The sequence below is a fragment of the Melanotaenia boesemani genome, chromosome 13 (assembly GCF_017639745.1).
Source record: "Melanotaenia boesemani isolate fMelBoe1 chromosome 13, fMelBoe1.pri, whole genome shotgun sequence".
Classification (NCBI taxonomy): Eukaryota; Metazoa; Chordata; class Actinopteri; order Atheriniformes; family Melanotaeniidae; genus Melanotaenia; species Melanotaenia boesemani.
In genome coordinates this window covers 31,242,029-31,256,236 of record NC_055694.1, presented here as the reverse complement: position 1 = coordinate 31,256,236, position 14,208 = coordinate 31,242,029, and positions in this window count along the sequence as shown.

Sequence of the window (14,208 nt, the reverse complement as noted above, 5' to 3'; positions counted from 1 at the left end):
CCCCCGTTTGGCGTGTTCTTCTGCATGGTGAGAACACCTAATTAATTTAGTTGTACTTTGAATAAAATTTATAGGAAAGATTTTTCATTTCTAAAAATCAGTAAAAAGTGTTTAAGAAGTTAATATTATGAAACAAAAGAAATAAAACAAGCATGAAAGTAAAATACAAACAAGAAACAGAAAAGGTTTATTATTATTATTATTACATAAAGATTCCTCTGTGAAGTTCCACTGAACTTTCTTTTTTCCAGGTTTTCTCTAGAAACTACAGGAGCAAGGTGAGCCACCTGGCCATGTGGTGTAGTGCTACCAGTCTCTCTGAAAGAGATTGTTGTGGACTTCAGGAGTGAACGCCCAGCAGCTCCTCTGACCAGCTGCTGTGGGGAGGTGAGCAGAAACAAGTTTGGGTGTGCTTGTCACAGGAGATTTCTCCTGGACCAACAACGCTGCATCACTGGCCAAGAAAGCCCAGTTGAGAAGAGCAGAGCCCTGGTCCACATCATGAGCGCATCCTGACCCCCTGCATCAGCGTGTGCTCAGTGTCCTCCGTTACGCTACTATCAACACTGGGTTTTGCACTTGATTATTTAAATAATTATTTACTTACCCTTTTCTTCGCTCAGTTGTCATTGTTTTTTTTGTGTGTGTGTGTGTGTTATTTTTCCTTTAATTCTTTTTGTTAAATTTTATATTTGTGCATGCCAGTTGTTTACAGTTGTTTACCATGTTCCCCTGATAACACCATGGGCCTTGGAAGATAGCTTCTCCTACTAAAATAAGCTCAGAAGGCTTTAGTCCTCTGAATGTACTCTACCTGTGAAGTGAAAATGAGGACACTCGACACTTCAGTGACAAAGCTGTAATGTGTTTGACCACAAGAGGGCGACATCCTCCTGCTGATGAAGTAAACAGCAGAACTGGAAACGCTGGGAAACAATCATACCTCAAACAGCATCACTACATTACAAGTGGTACAAGTACTAGCAGTTAAATATGATAAACCAGAAGAATGATTCACATTTTGTCTGATATTAAACTTTTAGTTCTGATGCATAGAAGCGTCAGCGGCATTTATACATTTTTTTTACAAACTCAATTCTAAAAAAGTCAGGACACCATGAAATATAAATAAAAGAGGAAATAATGATTTACTAATCTCATTAACCCATATTTCACTCCCAGTAGAACATAAACAACATATCACATGTTGAAACTGAGACATTTTATCATTTCATGGAAAATATGAGCTGATAGTGAATCTTTAAAAAGTAGTTCCAGGGTGATGTTCAGCATTGTGTAGCATCTCCTCTTTTTCTAACATCTGTCTGTAAACATCTGGGAAGTGAGGAGACCAGTTGCTGGAGTTTTAGGAGAGGAATGTTGTACTGTTCTGGTCTGATGCAGGATTCTAGCTGCTCTACAGTCCTGGATCTTGGTTGCTGGATTTCTGCTTCCATGATGCTCCAGATGTTTAGTATTGGTGAAAGGTCTGGACTGCAGGCAGGCCAGTTCAGCAGCCGGACTCTTCTCCTGTGAAGCCATGCTGCTGTGATGGATGCAGGATGTGGTTCAGCATCGTCTTGCTGAAATCTGCAAGGTCTTCCCTGAAAGAGACGTTGTCTGGATGGAGCAGTTATTGCTTTTAAAACCTCCATGTACTTTTCAGCATTGATGGAGCTTCACAGATGTGGAAGCTGCTCACGTCATAGGCACTAATGCAGCCCCATCCCATCAGAGATGCAGCTTTTCACCTGTCCACTGATAACAAGCTGGATGCTCCCTCTCCTCTTTAGTCTGCAGGACACGCTGTCCATGCTTTCCAGAAAGAATTTCACATTTTCATCCATCTGACTACAGAACAGTTTCCACTTTGCCTCAGACCATTTTAAATGAGCTTTGGTCCAGAGATGATGGCGATGTTTCTGGATTCTGTTCACATGTGGCTTCTTCTTTACGTGATAGTGCTTTAACCTGCGTAGCGGATTACAAAGTGAACTGTGTTCACAGACAGTGACTTCTGGAAATCTTCCTGAGTCCATGCAGTGACGGCTGTCATGATACTAAAATTTCAAACTTGATACCAATACTAAGTAATATTTTGGATACTAAAGGGCAAGGAATTAATAAAAGCCAGAACATCAGAATAATAAAAACAACGAAATACAATAAAAAGATATGTGGTCAAATAAATATGTGGTAAAAAAAAGATGCATTATCTTAAAGCTCTATTAGTTCATGCAAAGATACAGTCTTCTCAGACTGCTGGTTCACAGTGGTGAAAAAAAAACTCATAAAAAATCTTCAGCTATTAATTGGTGTACTTACTTAAATGAATCCCATTTTCTTCACCATATTTGAGAACAGATCAAGTAAACAATAGAACAAACAAACTACTTAAAATTATCTAGTGTTTTAATCCGGTTTAGTTGATTAAAAAACATTTAAAGCTAAAAGCACTTAAAGTGCAGACCTGCTCCAAGCCATAAGGTTGCTGAGAAAACCTCCAAAGCAGCCCACCCATTACCCAGTCCCCACGTTCTGGATCACCAGATCCAGAATACCAACGTGATCCGGGTCAAACAATTATGGATTATCGGATTTGAACGTTTACCACGATGACACGTAAATAAATAAATAAATAAATAAAAAAAATTTTTTATGTTTTTTTTTTTTTTTTTTTTTTGCAATGCTTCTGGACATTATCTGTTAAGTTAGAAGCAGTAATGGCAGAATTATCTATATCTCCCAATAGTAAAGAATTCCTTAAAAAAATTCCTGGATCCAGATGGTGATCCGGATTACCCCCAAAAATCTAATCACTCGTTCCTTTATCCCATTATTCCTGAATATTTTATCTAAATCTGGTTTTTACTTTTTGAGTTATGATGCTAACAGAGAGACAGACAGACAGAAAACATAGCCTCTGCCCTGGCGGATGTAAATATGAACTTTTTAAAATGTTTTCCACATTGCCCACAACAAAAGGCATTAATATCTGGCTTTTCAGTCTAGTCATGGAGCAGAGGTGAACATCTGCTTGTACTGCAGCTGGGAGCTGTGGCTGATGCTGCACTTTAAGATGGCGGAAGGGCCCGCAGCGGCACCGGCTGCTCATTGACAAGAGTAAACGATACGTTCTTTCACGCCAGTCTCCAAAAGTCTCAAATAACGCCAGAAAAAGTTGGCAGATTTGTCATTAGTCACTTTTTAAAAAAGAGTCACCAGAGGTCTGAAAATTCACTAAATGAAGCAACAAAGTCGCTAAGTTGGCAACACTGTGAACAATGGGTCCACCAGGTAGCTGCTGTATAGGCTGCCTTCTGCAGTGCCTATTTAAAATGGGAATAGGAGGCTGGTCCTTTCCATGAACCAGCAGATGCCAAAGGGTCATTTAAGTATTGATACTTGGGCTAATTAATATCTAACTAGATACTAAATTTTATTTAAAGAATCATGTCTGGTTTTAATGCAGTGTCATCTGAGGATCCCATCATCACCAGCATCCAGCCTTGTCCCATGCGCACAGAGGTTCCTCCTAATTCTTTGAATATTTTGATAATACACTGTAGATGGTGGGATCTTCAAAATCTTCATGATTTTACGTTGAGGAACATCATCTGTACCGCTTTATCCATTATGGGCCGTGGGTAAGCTGGAGCCCATCCCTGCATTTTAGCAGGTGAGAGGCAGGTACACCTTGGACAGGTCACCAGTCCACCGCAGGGCCAACACAGAAAGAGACAAACAACTATTCACACACACACACTCACTCCTAGGGAGAATTTAGAGTGACCAATTAACCTAACATGCATGTCTTTGGATGGCAGCTGCGGCCTCCCTCAGCAGCTCTGGCACAGATGTGGACATGATGGAGATCTTCTCGCTGTTTCTGACAATCTGAGGTACCAACACAACTTTCAAGCTCTACTCTTCTCCCTTGTTCCAGCGTCAGATATGCACACCGCCCTTTACCATATTAGATGCGTAGCTCAGTCAGACTGGGGCCTAAGAATTAGAAGAAGAAGAAGAAGAACGGCCACTGACGTCACTGTCCTGCGCCGCCTGGGATTGCAAATTCAAATTGAATTTTGCAACATGTTTTGTGGGGCAGACATGAAAACGAAAAAGCAATGTCCTTTACGTTTTCTTTTTAAAAGAGCAGTTTTGAAGTTGAAAATAAAATGCAGTTTGGTTGATCTATTATTGATTTTATTTATAAGTCAAATAATGCAGCTATGACCTTGAAATGAAAAAGCCTTTCTGCTAAAGCATTTTAATTTTTAAATTTGACATTTCAAATAGAATTTTGGTACCTATTTATGTTTGTAAAATTAAATCTTAAATGTCCCTTTCTTTATCTTTTTAATTGAGTTACAAAATGAGCAGTGTTGGAGAAGAAAATGAAAATGCAGTTTGTATGATTTATTATTCATTTTATTGATGAGTCAAAAAATGCAGCTATTTTCTGAACATGAACAATCATTTCTGTTAATCCATTTGAAATTAAAATAAGGTACAGAATCGCTTCCATACGTCTGTCTCATAGGGTATCTGAAATGTCAGACCTGTAAGGGTTTTGGAAATCCAGTCGAGTCTGTCAGGTTCACAGCAAATTAGAGACAGAAATAAAGTGACAGGAAGCAACATGGCAGGTTTGAAATGTTGTGTGTGTCTGTCAGACGAGCAAAGGTCAGGAAAAGGTCTCTGTGAACAAACACTTGATAAAGGTCTGAACTCTGCAGGAGCTCAGCTTTATACTCTAAACTTCTCATGTTGTTTTTATTTCTACCCTGAAAAGCTGCTTCTTCCTGACATTCATGGTCAACTTTCATTTGTATTTGTATTTAAAAATACAAAGAAATTTGGAATCTGATGCAACAACTCACTCAGTAAAGGTTGTTATAAAGTTAAAGATAGAAAATTTTCTAAAATATCCAAAAACATATTTCTAGAAAATTCTCCAACCAGCAGGTTAACTGGTGACAGGTGAGGGTGTCAGGATTGGGTATAAAAGGAGCATCCACCAAAGTTGTAGTCTTTCCAAACAAGGAAGAATCGTGCCTCACCCCTTTGGTACAAACTCCATCAGGGAATCCTCAATAAGTTCAACAAATATTTCTCAGAGGCTGATTGGAAAGAACTTTGGTCTTCCAGCGTCTACAGAACAGAAAGTTGGGAAAAGATTTTGGAAGTCTGGAAAAATCTCAGAGTGGAAAGGACAAGTATCCAGAACCTGGAACTGGATTACACAAGAAGGAAGACAGATATGAACTCTGGAGAATCAGAGAATCAGCTCATCTCAGATAGACATGAAGACAGGGGTCTGTGGGGGACGGATGAGTCCACGTTTCAGCTGCTTCTGGCAAAAACAGCTGAAATGTCATATTCAGAGGAAGCTATAAAAACCAGTGTCCATGGAGGACATCATCTGTGTCAAGGTACCACTGATGAGGTAGACGATGGAGTTTTGGAGAGACATACGCTATCATCATGCTGACACTTTTTCCCAGGAGGTCCCTGGTTGTTCCAGCACGATGATGTCGGACCTCTTTCTGACCGACTACCAACATCATGGTTTTATATACACAGTGTGTTTGACTGTCCACTCTGCTCAGTCCACATCTGTCTCCTACAGAAATGCTGCATCAGCAGCCAGTCTGTCTGTTCTGAGGTGGTTCTGGTGATCAGCTGAGCGTCCAGCAGGAAGGACTGCAGACCGACTTTCACACTGGTCTGAATTTAAATCTGCAGAATGCTGAAGAAATGAACTGAGGCGGGTTCCAGAACAAGACGGACAACCTCAAAAGGACAGGAGGTAACAGCCTCCTGAAGGAGGTAGAGATGGGAGGAAAAGAAGTAAAGGAGGAAACAGAGAAGAAGAGGAGGCTCGGCAGGATAAGTGCTGTCCAGTCGGAGAGGAAAACACAAGGAATGAGTGTGAGAATGAACGACAAGACGGCTGCTGTGGCTGCATGAATACTCATGAGGAGCTGAGGTTTCCCAGCAGTGTGTGTGTGTGTTTGTGTGTGTGTGTGTTCAGAGAGCTGCCTCAGACATGTTTATTCATAAATCATCTCATGTTTATTCATACTGGATTATTTAAACAAGTAGGCGTATTCACACACACAGTCCTGCTGGTCAGCAGTGAAACACACACACACACATCTGTGGATTTGTGTATGTTTGTGGGAACCTAACCTCTAATGTTTAATCTGATGACTGAAGTCTTCAATTTAGTCATCAGATTCATTTTGAAATGAATGAATGAAGGAATGAATGAAGGAATGAATGAATGAATGACAGGCAGATCTGTAGACTCAATTTTCTGAACACATGAAGACAGTAAAAGGACATGAATAATAAAAGGAAGAGACACTCCGTCCTCTGAAGAGGAGAGTGTGATCAACCTACAAAGTGATAAATTATTCTCCTGGTAAATTTCCTCTGGGACATTAACTTATTCCTGTCAGCTTCATCAGAATGATGGATCTCACTTTTAGCTTTGGCTTTAATATATTAAGTCAAGATGTTGTACTTATGAATGAATATTTATATGGACATATATTTATAGGACATGCCTGGGGCGGTAGACCAGGGATCCTGCATGGTGGGGTAGACCCGGGATCCTGCATGGTGCAGGAGACCTAGGGTTCTGCGTGGTGCAGTAGATCTGGTCCTCTATTGCTCCTGTGCTGCCACGATTAGCACCTCTGTGCTGTTCTTCCCTCCAGCTCTCTCCAACCATTGGTAGAATTTGTTTATATCTGCCACTTAATAATCCCTCTAATCATATTCAATGCTGTTTTTTTGTCTTGTTTGTTTGTTTTAGTTTTTTTTTTTTTTTTTTTTTTTTTTTTTTTTTTTTTTTTTTTTTTTGCTTTCAGAACAATCAAAATATTCTTATAAATTTTCACAATCAGATATAAAACAGTGACTCAGAAATAAGAATTCTTCATTTTCTAGATTTCAGAAGATGTAAGCTGTGTCCCAATCAAGCAGCAACCTCCGCCTGGTAAATGTGAAGCCTATGCAGAAGTGCAAGATATTGCAGTTCACCCCTCATCCACTCAGGGCTGGCTCCAAAACAGAATCAATCCTCATAGACTCCCATGTTACAAAGACCAACTACACATGTTTAAAGCCTGGTACAAAAAAAAAAAAAAAAACATTTTAGGATTAATAGGTCAAGTTTACCTTTATGACAACTGTGAGGGGAGTGAATTTTTTTCTAACTCATCCGTTTGGATGTTATTTAATCTTGAAAATCGGGATGATTACGGGCGTGTCTTTTTGACTGACATGTAACCAATATCTGAGGCAAGAAGGGAGAGTGTGGCACAAACGCAGTTTTTAGCCAGCTAACAGCATGCCTTAGCTGTAGCCCACCTACCTTCATTAGCCGGTTAGCTCACGTTCGATCCGAGTTGGCTCAGTTAGCTCTTAGCTACAGGCAGCTCGAAGTTTGATAGATGTCTATCATCCACCCTCACATTCACAGCCCCCCTCTCAGCTCCGCCACTTTGCCCATTTTTGGATTTTCCAGCAACGATGGCACATTTCCTCAAATGTACGACCAATTACACAATACTTCTTGGAAAACAAGCCGCAAGCTATCCCCAACCACGTCTGTGAAAACAGAATGACGCCATTTTGTTCTTGTGGCCTCAAAAACAAGAAAAATGCTCCGCTTCGCTTTCCCTATGTAACAGGCTTAAGCTAATCAACCTGAGTGCCTTAGCTGGTAACCTGAATTAGTATTTCTTTGGTTGCAATTCCACAAAGTGTGCTGTCAGACTTTTCATGTTGCTGGTTTAGACTAACAGGGCGGCTGTAGTTCAGGAGGAAGAGCAGTCGTCTTTCAACCAGAAGGTAGGGGGATTGATTCCAGGCTTCCACTGACCACATGTCGAAGTGTCATTGGGCAAGACCCCATGTTGTTTCCTGATGTGTGTGTGTGTGTGTGTGTGTGTGTGTGTGTGTGTGTGTGTGTGTGTGTGTGTGTGTGTGTGTGTGTGTGAATGGGTGAATGTGATATGTAGTGTAAAGCGCTTTGAGGGGTCAAACTGACTGGAAAAGTGCTGTATAAGTACAAGTCCATTTAACAACAATACTTAATTCAGCTCCGGACCAGCTAATAGACCGACTTTGGACACCCCTGACTTAATCCTAAACTTACAAATAACCACCCTCGCTCGCCACACTCCCTTCTCCCATATGTCTCAGTGTCAAGCCTTGGTGGTTAGCTTGTGTGGTATAACCATGCCACAAGGGAGTACATTTTAGCTGGTTCAGTGGAGAACAGCCTGTTTATTTTTCTGGCCTCTATTTCTTTTGTGTATCTCCTCATTCGAGCCAAGGCTTGCAGTCTTTGGCAGTTTACAGAGCCTCAGGTATGGGCATAGGTATGTACATCTCGGACAACCACCCACTCTGGGTTAGCACCTGCCCTAATGCCCCCATCCAAGCGCTCCAGAAACCATATTTTCAGAGCCCCAATACTACATTTACATGTGGAGGAAAGGCATAAGCACATAAAAGCACACTGTGTAAATTTTATTGATGAATTTTCTGAATTATTGTCGGTTATCTCTACTGATTTTAACCATTTCATCTTAAATGGGGATTTTAACATTCACATAGATAACATAACGGATGGTAATGTCAAGGAATTTTCTTCCATATTGGACATGTTTGGTCGAGGTCACATTCTGGACCTGGTCATTTCAAAGGGTGTTGATATTTCTTCTGTTGTGGTCACTGACTCGGCCTTGTCTGACCATTTTTGTATTTTGTTTGATTTACTGATCACTCAGAATGTCCAACCAACCTGCTCCTCAGTTAGGAAGAGGTACATTAATGAAAGAACAAGTGCTAAGTTTGTGGAGGCCATAGCCATGTTACCAACAACCAGTGCAGAGTCCGTTGATGGACTCCTGGATCATTTCAATCTGAAAATCTTGAATGTAATGGATGCTGTTGCACCGATAAGAATCAAGAGCACTTTGATCAAACAGAAAACACCATGGAGAAACACCACTGTGGTTACCAGCCTAAAAAGAGAATGCAGAAAAACTGAGCGAAAATGGCAGAAAAATAAACTTCAAATTCGCTTTGAGCTGTACAAACAAATCTATCTGAAAAAAAAATTATCTGAAATGATTAACAGGAATGTCAACAATTCTCTCACTCTGTTTGCTATGATTGAAAAACTTACAAATCCTCATATACAGATAAGCCCAGAGCTCCTTTCCACTGAGAAATTTAACCAATTTGCCAACTTTTTTAGCCAAAAAATTAAAACAATTAGGCAAAATATTAATTCCACACAGTCACACAAGAAAATTAGTCTGTGTCTAAAACCCGGAAATAATTCTGATGTTATGTCGCAATTTAAAACGGTTGATTTAAAAATCCTACAAGAAACAGTTTGGCATTTGAAATCAACAACATGCACTCTGGACATGATACCATCCGACTTTTTAAAAACAGTTTTTACCTCAGTAGAAAGTGATCTCCTACTGATAGTTAACAGCTCACTGGCATCAGGCATTTTTCCCAAGTCACTAAAGATAACTGCTATTAAGCCACTCCTAAAGAAAAGGACTCTAGATGCCTCTATAATGAACAACTATAGATCTGTCTCTAACCTCTCTTTTATTTCCAAGATTATTGAGAAAGTTGTATTTCACCAGCTTAATGACTTTTTAAATGAAAGTGGAAATCTTGATAAATTTCAGTCCGGCTTCCGACCTCATCACAGCCCTGAAACAGCTCTGGTCAAAGTGTTAAATGACATTAGGTTGAATACTGATTCTGGTCAAGTATCAGTCCTGGTTCTGTTGGATCTCAGTGCTGCGTTTGATACTGTAGATCACAGAATCCTGTTGCACAGGCTGGAAAACTGGGTTGGACTTTCTGGAGCGGTCCTTAACTGGTTCAGGTCCTATTTAGAAGGCCGGAGTTATTTTGTTACAATCGGCAGCTATGAATCTGAGCGAGTGGCCACGACTTGTGGAGTCCCCCAGGGGTCAGTCCTTGGACCTCTTCTGTTCAACTTGTATATGCTCCCTTTGGGTCAAATATTACAGAACCATAGCATTAATTATCAAAGTTATGCAGATGATACACAACTTTATGTGTCTCTGTCACCAGACGACTGCAGTCCAATAGACTTATTGTGTCAGTGTCTGGAGCAAATAAACACCTGGATGAAGGAGAATTTTCTAAAATTAAATGAAGACAAAACTGAGATTATTCTGTTTGGTAGCAAAGAGAAGAGGGTCAGCATTGGTAAACACCTGGAGACTCGGGCTCTTAAAATCACCAACCAAGTTCGTAACCTTGGAGTGTTGATAGACTCAGACCTGGCTTTCAGCAGCCACATCAAAGCTGTCACTAAGAAGCTTTTTACCAGCTCAGAAACATCAACAGAATTAAAAGTTTAGTCTCCCAGAAAGACCAAGAGAAACTCATTCATGCATTCATTTCCAGTAGGCTGGATTACTGTAATGGTCTTTTAACAGGACTTCCTAAAAAGAGCATTAAACATCTGCAGCTCATCCAGAACGCTGCTGCTAGAGTTTTAACCAGGACTAAGAGATCTGAACACATCACACCAGTTTTGAAATCTTTACACTGGCTTCCAGTCAGTCACAGAATAGATTTTAAAACCTTCTGATTGTTTACAAATCCCAGAATGGTTTAGGCCCAGAATACATCTGTGATATGTTCAGAGAATATAAACCTAGCAGAGCTCTTAGATCCAAAGACTCTGGTCAACTAGTCCAGACCAGAGTCCAGACTAAACATGGAGAAGCAGCATTTAGCTGTTATGCTGCAAACAAATGGAACAAACTGCCAGTGGAGATTAAACTTTCCCCAAATGTAGACATTTTTAAATCCAGGTTAAAAACATTTCTTTTCTCATGCGCCTATGCATGAAATCTGCACGATAACTTTTTAACTTATCTTGCTTTTAATCATTTTAATGTAATTTATTATTTTATTGTCTTTCCCCACACTGAAATTTTATTTCTTGCATTTTATCTGTTTTATTTGATTAATTGCATTTCTTTTAATCTTTTTTTTATTATTATTATTATTATTATTGCTTTCTGCACCCTGCTGAAATTTTTTATGTAAAGCACTTTGAATTGTCTTGTACATGAAATGTGCTATACAAATAAATTTGCCTTGCCTTGCCTTAAAAAATGTGCATTTGTCAAAATGTGGTGTATGTGTACAGTTTGAGCCAGAAATGTGGTCTGTTAGTGACACGCTGTAAAAGCTGTACGTGTAGTGAAACTGTTGCATGCATCTCATGTCCAGGATGAATACATGCTTTCAGTTTAAGTTTAAATTGTCTGATGTCCAAACATGAAAATCTAAAAGAAAAGATCTGATCTCTTAAAGGAGTCCGTTGAATCTGATCAAAGAACCTTGAGAATCTGGAGAAAACAAAACTCCAGTTGAGGCCCTCTGTCTGACAGTGTGAGGGATGTCACTATGTTATCACTGCTAAGTCAGGCAACTTTAATTTCTCTGCTTGTGCACAGAAAAGCTTGCCTTAGAATCTGGGAAAACTAATGAATGCATTTGTTTAATGATTATGAATGAGTAAATGTGTGTGTGCAGGCACAAAGAAAGAAAGCAGAGAAACCCCCATGCCTCAGAACAGAGAGGAAAAATCACATTTTTTATTTCTTCTGCAGAATCTTGTTCTCATTTTGGTTTCCATAATAAATATGTTTTTAATCAACCATCAATTTAACTTTTTTGTCATAATCTGAATTGATTTAATCATCTGATAATTATTCTTTTAGTATCATTTAAGTTATGAGAATGAATATTATCTCTGTCTAAATATCACAGCCAAGATCTGAAACTTAAAGTAAACTAATTAATAAACTAAGAAAGCAAATGAGAGTTGGCAGATTTTTTGTTTATTGTAACAAAGCTTTTTTTGGTAATAAAGTCTGTTTATTTCCCTTTTAAATGGAGCCAGATTTGGAAGGGAAATGCCTGGGATGAGAAGCAGAGTTGAGTATGTGGGTTGTGCCCATGAAAATCCTCTGCCAATGAAAGTTTCTAAGATATTATCATAAAGCTGTTTCCAGGAACCATCATGTTTTCTGCCAGAAAGAATCGTCCAATAATGTTTTTATAGCACATTTTTGGACAACATTAATATGGAAGAATAATCACAAAGATATCCTATCTACAGGTACATGGGTGTTTAGAGTAGGGCTGTTCCGATCCCACTTTTTCTCTTCTGATATCACAGGTCGAGTACCGGCAGATGCTCGATATCGATACTTAGTTGTGTTTTGAGCCAAAGATTATGCATATTGACCTGATAATTGATTTTATTCTTAGTTTATGTTAGGTATGTCAGTTTTGTCGAACCTCACCTCTAATGACGTAATGACGGCTGGGGATAACGTAGCGAGGTTCGAGGTGCTCAATCAAATGCTGAAATCCAAAATTACTCACCTCTTAAATCTTACAGCTTATCCCTACTGCCCGTTTACCATTTTGTGGAAGTTTTTCATGCCTTGCAAATAACTCAGACAATGTTGGTTGATTGACTGAGCTAGCATTTGGCTCTTTCTTCGCTTTGCAGGCATGGAGAAAATACTGTGTCGCTCTGCATGATGCGTTTTCAAGTGCTTAATGAGTTAGTCGTGTTGAATCTTCTACCCTCCGTGCCACCACGTGAAACGCTGTTAGTTTCCTTCCTGCCGCTGGTAGGAAGTGACGTAATGTTCTGGAAAATTTTACTTGGCTAGAGCGTGCAGCAAGAACATGCAGCGGCGCTAACAGACGGTGCTCACATTCCTGCTTAGTTCACGCTGACCCCCCTCGTAGTTAGTCAGAAGTTGGGTCCTCTTCGTTCGAGTGTGCCTTTGTTATGATTCTCCGAGTGTTCAGTGAATGACAAGAGTACTGTTTGTTTACATGTGTTGCAGTTTATACGTGCGTCGCGGTAAACACGTGATGCACTTGCTTTTCCTGTATTTTCTAGTTTCCCCACAAAGGCAACAGCAATATGTTTGTTATTTCCTAAGTAAGTTATTTTCTGTTTATTGTGTTCACGTGAACGGCGGGTGACAGACGGAGCCGCTGCAGGAGAAGCAGTTAATTGCTCCGAAAGGGGAGCGTGGTAAGTGAGTATGCTGTGGGAGAGCGCTATGCTGGGAGAGATGTATATTAACCAGTAGAGGGTGCTGTTTCACTGTGTAACTTAATTTACTGCCAAATGGTTAGATGTTGTCTGTTGGGTGATTATTATTGATGTCCTGTATGCCAAATTGGTATATTTGTTCAAGGGAGTTTATTCCAAACAACTGATGGAGCAATATTTTGTTTATTATTATTGTTCATAGAAACTGTTACAACACTGAGTTGTCAAGTGCCCGGCCACTGAAGCTTGTGGAAAGACGATCTCTGACCTCTTTGTCATTAGTCCGTATTTCCTGACCGACATAGCATCTTGTTTCCTGCTACCCATACATCCGAATTAGCGCCCAGTCCTCCACTCCTAAACATTTACACTTTTTGCATTATGCAGTTGTGACTTTCTCAGATTTCAGAGAAAAATATTCCAACACGGCTGACATTATGCAAGTTTTTCTTGTCCTTGACACTCACTCTTTTCTGATCACGTGGGCTATGCATGCAGAGTGGCCCAGTCAGGAAGAAGTGCCTAAAAGAAAAACTGGAATGGATTTCAAATTTTGACGCTTTCCGATCCACGTTTTTTAACTGACATCGGCCAGATATCTGATGCTGGTATCAGATCGGGACAGCTGCATCTACTTGAGGCTAATTCAAGCGAGGCTTACATAGCCTGGCTATGTGGGAGGTTCTGAGGATTGTAGGAAGCCCTGACGAGTGGAAAAGAGGAGACGCAGAAAAAGAGAGCAAGCCGAGAGCTTCATTTTTTCAGCAGCTACAGTGGGGTTCATGGCTGGTGAGGCACTGACTCCTCTGGAGTCAGATTTACGATTGTAAGAACTGAAAAGAGCATCTTATTTCACTATTCATCCAACAGCATGCAACTATGCCCCCTTGAGGTGAGGCAGAGTACTGCCTGCCTCACCTGCTGACTTTTCTCTGCACATTATTGTACGATAACCAGGAATAATTCTCTCACACACACATTAAAGACATTACACAGACATTGTGGAGAGTCATTATGTATAACAA